Genomic DNA, 5,767 nt, shown 5'->3' with positions numbered 1-5,767 from the left:
CAATCCACCGCCCAGCTCCGATCCGAGGGGGAACGCCCCCTCCGCAAGCAGGCCGCCGGTGCTCCCGAGAGCCGCGCCGCTGCTCGCAGGCTCGCCGCGCCGTCGGCAGGGACTTCCCCGTCCCCTGCGCCTCGCCTGGTAACGCCCCCTCTGCAAACAGGCCGCCGGTGCTTCCAAGAGCCCCACCGCCACTCGCAGGCTCGCCGCGCCGTCGGCAGGGACTTCCCCGTCCCCTGCGCCTCGCCCAGCGTCGACCGGCAGAGGGGCTCCCTGGGCCACGCAGGTCAGACCGCCCGAAAGGTACCGCCCACAGAGCTCCTCCTCGGCCGACGCTTCAGCGAGACTGCTGCCTCCGAAGGGAAGGGGTTGGTTTATATTACCTCCAGCCCCCCCCTTCCCTGGATGCCCGGATGGGCGCGTTGGCGCCCAACCATTGGCCCGTCTTTTTCAATTCTGGGCGGCAAACAGCCCCGCCAGCCCAACGGTCGTTCCGGCCGAGGGCTGGTGAAGCGGATCTGTTCTGTTCTTAATACATATTAGATCTGTACGCTGCTTCCATTCTGACATGCCGTTCACCATCTTTGAATTAGGGTCAAGTCTTGCTAGTCTTTTAACGCCGTCCTGGATGAATTTCACATAGATTGGTGCCTTCAGTGGAGATAGAGTCAGAGGGTAGCCATGTTGGTCTTCAGTAGAACCGCTGGATTCAAGTCCAGAAGCACCTTAGAGACCAAGAAGATACAAGGCAGTGGGATAGAAGGGCTCAGGGGTCTCCATTCCAGCTTGGATCCAACAAAGGGAGCTTTGACTCTAATGTCCTGGCCCCACTGGTGGACCTCCTGAGGGCACCTGGTATTTCTGGCCACTGTGTGATACAGAGTGTTGGACTGGATGGGCCTTTGGCCTGATCCAACATTGGCGTCTCTTATGTTCTTATGTTCTTAATTCTTCATCCCCAAAATGTTTATTGGTCTCTAAGGTGCTTCTGGAATCAAACGCAGCATAAACTGGGCAGTCTATCATATCCAAAGCCAGACAGGCTCAGCTGCAAGAGATCTGGATGTGGTATCTGTGCAGCTTCTGTGCCGTGTGCATTGTTAAAAACGTCAATGAACCAGAGGAGGTCAAAGGGAGATTGGCACCCAGATATCCCCATATCTCATGGATGTAGTTACAGAAAGAGGTCTCGGAAATAACATATTCAACAGGAATTCACAGCTGTGATTTTCAAATTTTACCGTTAAACCAAAAGCCTTCATTTTGTTTAACAATATTGATGTAAACCACTTTGAGCCTGCTCTCGGGGAGAGTGGTATATAAATCAATCAATCAATCAAACAAACAAACAAATTTCTTTTTGTATCTCAAGAATTGAAGACTCCGGGGAAAATGCATATATAGGGCAGCAGCATCTGCAAAAGTCCTGTTTGGGGTTGGTACGGCCTGCCTGTGCTGGAGCCCCGAATTAATGGGTTTTCACATGACTGCTTCAGAACAGGGAAGAGAAGAGTCGAAAGGGGCAACCTCGACAGGTTCCCCTCCCCTCCCTCTCTGCCATCACCTCTGGAGGAGTCGTGGCAGAGGTGGACCCAGGGCAGCGGCTGCCAATCCGCTGTCAGGTGGCTGGAGGGTGATGCTGTCAGACCTTGAGAAGATGAGAAGAGCTCGGCTGGATCACGCCAAGGGCATCTCTAATGCACCACCCAGTTTCCTTTGGCTGCTCCGATGCCCACCAGAACCTCCAGCATGGAAGGGGGGCAGCCGTGCTGCAAAGGAGCTGTTCTTTTAAAAGGAATGCAGAGTCAGGAAGGAAACGTGACATGTAAAAATACCTCAAAGAGCAATGTGGGATACGGGGTGGTTGAAGGCGGGTGGGGAATCCCTCACACCTTACTAACGCTTTATCTTCTTTATTGCATTCTGGCTGATGACGAGTCCTGTCTAGTTCGGGGTTTTGCATGGTCCCGAAGTCAGCCCAAGAGGCTGAAAATATTCATCTCCTTGATACCTCAAACAGCTTCTCCTGCTTACCTGACTTTGCTGTGCTGTCGACAGTGAAGATGACTCGGTTTCCCTCTGCCGGTGCTTCTTATTGCCTCTGAGTTTTCATGAAAGCGCTGCCGTGCTTGCCTCTCAGGGACGGGAGATGCCCCAAAAATACCGGGGGAAGAAAAAACATGCCAGCCATGGCAGGTTCTGCACATCCCATCCGAGAATCTCGTGCAAGAAGCGCCTGGAGTTCTGGCCTCAGAAGGGGCATGCTTCGACCTTTAGCAGGCTCACAGACAAGTGAGATGTAACCATCAGTTCTTGAAGCTCCCAGACGCCCCTGGAGAGACAGAGGAACCCAGACATGGGATCCCATTCAGAAACACTGCCAACGACTCATTCATGGACCGAAAGAACAGGCTGTCTTACAGTCCAGGGCAAGACCCCCGTTGTCCCCCTTCTTTGTCCCCCTCCATTCCGGGCAGCTCAGAGAAGAACAGTGTTTTCTGTGGCCTGTAAATTTCTAGTCCCTTGAAGATGCACACACAACACTCTGGAGGAAGCACCGGAGGGCTGCCTCTGCTGATGGAGCTGGCGGGGAGGAGGATTTATAGACTGAGGACCCGGGAGAGATGCCACAGTCAGGGATGCTCAGCCAACTGGGGAGGCAGGAAACCCACAATGGTGGAAACAACTCCTAATTGCCTCTATAGTGAACCTGATTCTGTTGCTCATATCCTTCTACGTTGTCCTCAATATTCTACTATGCGTAGCTATCTGATTAGTCCCCACTTACCTACCACGAGGAACCCGACTGACAATGATCTTAAAATTTGATTGTCTGATAAGTCCCCGGCAATTACTTTGTCTGTTGCCGAATACTCAGCCTATGTTTGGAAGCTTAGGGTAAGGGCGTATAAGTCTTAACCCCTTTGTATTTTTTAGAATTGCTATATTCTCAACTGAGTTTATTATTTCCGAGAAGTTTAAAAAACAATTCCTTGGTGGTGCAGCTTGGTCTAAGTTGTTATAATCTATTACTTCGTTCTATTTATTTTCTATTTGTTTTATTGACCTCCTTGCTGCTGTGTTATGCCAATAATGGTCTATGTATGTGTGTGTGGTAGGAACAACTCCTAATTCACTATGGTCCCTTCCACACTTGGATCTCATTCCTGGTTTTATCACAGTTTAACTTGTGATTTAATACCTTGCATTTATCCCTGGTTATAACAGCATCTGTGTATCCCAAGACAAGTGTGGGGCAAAACCGGAGTGACCACAAGGTATTATGGAAAGAAAAAATACCCTGAGATAATTACAGTAGTGGACCTGAGTGTAGTGTAGAATGCAAAAATACCCTGAGATAATTACAGAGGTGAACACACGTGTAGTGTAGAATGTACGATTGGGGACAAGGTTGGACCAGGATTTAAAGTCTAGTGCGGAAAGGACCTATGTGAGTGACGAGACAAATTAGTTCCTATGCCAAGGGCAGTGATGGGTCCCAAGGCTGACTTGAAGACCTTTCCAGTCCCTGGGAAGAGCCAGCCCTTGGACCCAGATTGGCTGACTGGAGGTCTGTGAACAGCACATTCTTCAAAGCTGCATAAGAACAGAGGAACATAAGAGACACCAATGTTGGATCAGGCCAAAGGCCCATCCAGTCCAACACTCTGTGTCACACAGTGGCCAGAAATACCAGTGCCATCAGGAGGTCCACCAGTGGGGCCAGGACACTAGAAGCCCTCCCACTGTTGGCCCCCCCAGCACCAAGAAGACAGAGCATCACTTGCCCCAGAGCCCCTATCTATACCTTGTGGCTAATAGCCACTGAAGTACCTCTGCTCCATATGCTTATCTAATTCCCTTTTGAAGCCATCCGTGCTTGTAGCTGCCACCACTTTCTGTGGCAGTGAATTCCATGTGTTCATCACTCTGCAGTGCCCCCCAGCTATAAGGCAAGAGGGAATGAGGGGCACGGGAGGCCAAGTTTCCACCAGTGAGAGAACTGGTGTAATTCTGATAGGAAATAGGAGGGAGGATCTTTCTGAAGCACACACACTTTCGAGGAGAGATGTGCAATATGCACATCAGGGCAGGACAGAAAGAAACACACTTGTTTTATTTAATTTTTAGGTGTTTCTACCCCGCTCTTTCTCCAGTGGGAACCCCAAGTGGCTTGCAACTTTGCCCTCCCTGCCTCCTTCTTAGCCTTGTTAATTCAGGAACACGTGAAGTCGCCATGGACTGAATCAGACCCTTGGTCCACTAAGGTCAGTCTTGTCTAGGGCTGCCATCCTTCTGGGGGGGCTAGGGGCTGGAGTTCTCCTGGTATTATGGACTGCAGAGCTCAGTTCTCTTGGGGGGTTCTCTGCTGAGGTCCATCCCCTCCCCAAACCCCACACTCCCCAAGCTCCCCCCCCAAATCTCCAGGCATTTCCCAACCCAAAGATGGCAACCATAGCACTGCCTACTCAGATTGGCAGCAGCTCTCCAGGGTCTTTCACATCATACACTGCCAGATTCTTTAAACTGGAGATGCCAAGGACTGAACCTGGACATTCTTCTTTTCTACAAAAATAAAAATACGATTTTTAAAAAATACAACAACGAAATACAGATAAAATACAAAATCATGATCTACCCTGTCTCGTGCACATAGAGAATCCTATTCCACCTGTTGTCAATGTTTCTGTTAAATATAATTATACAATTAACAGCACCATTCTCTTCTGCTTTCAGGTGAAGACTTTTATTTTTGTTTTGTTTGGCATACCCCAGGTTTTCATGCCCTTTGTTCTTCCGAGTTTGTGTGTTTATATGTTACGTGTGTGTGTGTCTATATGAAGCAGGAGAGCAACGCAATTGTATATGTAAACATCACTGGATGGTCAATATAGAAATCAAATAGATTACATAATCAAAAGCAGAAAATGGAGACAATCTTTTCTCTCTGCTAATACAAGACTAGAAGATTATAGAGTGATACTAGAAGTGGTACAGACCACAAATTGTTAATATTGAAAACTAGGAGGAGGAGGAGATTGGATTTATACCCCCACCCTTCACTACCTGAAGGAGTCTCAGAGCGGCTTACAAACTCCTTTCCCTTCCCCTCCCCACAACAGACACTCTGTGAGGTAGGTGGGGCTGAGAGAGCTCTTGACAGAAACGGCTCTTTTTCAAGGACAGCTCTTATCAGAACTACGGCTTGCCCAAGGTCATCCAGCCAGGTGCAAGTGGAGGAGTGGGGAATCAAACCCGCTTCTCCCAGATTACAGTCCGTGCACTTAACCACCACACCAAACTGGCTGTCTAGAATAAAGCTGAAGAAAAACACCAAAATATTCATAGTGCCAAAATAAACAACATTCCTGAAGAGTGTAAAGACCACATAGAGAACAGATTTGCATTACCGGGCCCTAGAGAAGCCACGCCAGGGCTTTTTCAGTGGCGGCTCCACACTGGTGGAATGAGCTCCCGGAGGACAATTCAGGGCCCTGTTTGGTGTTGTGGTTAAGTGCGTGGACTCTAATCTGGGAGACCCGGGTTTGATTCCACACTCCTCCACTTGCACCTGGCTGGATTACCTTGGGCAAGCTGTAGTTCTGGCACAGCTGTTCTTGAAAAGGTGCAGTTTCTGTAAGAGGTCTCTCAGCCCCACCTACCTCCCAGGGTGTCTGTTGTGGGGAGGGGAAGGGAAAGGAGTTTGTAAGCCGCTCTGAGACTCCCTTGGGTAGTGAAGGGCGGGGTATAAATCCAATATCATCATCAT

General features: G+C 49.4%; 1 pseudogene; it reads right to left on the bottom strand.

Annotated features, from left to right (window-relative positions):
- LOC107111339 overlaps nucleotides 1-5,767 on the bottom strand; it is an 11,804-nt pseudogene that overhangs the window by 210 nt on the left and 5,827 nt on the right.

Source organism: Gekko japonicus, unplaced genomic scaffold (assembly GCF_001447785.1).
Source record: "Gekko japonicus isolate JY-2015 unplaced genomic scaffold, Gekko_japonicus_V1.1 scaffold3523, whole genome shotgun sequence".
Lineage (NCBI taxonomy): Eukaryota > Metazoa > Chordata > Lepidosauria > Squamata > Gekkonidae > Gekko > Gekko japonicus.
This window is presented reverse-complemented; position numbering and strand designations above follow the sequence as displayed.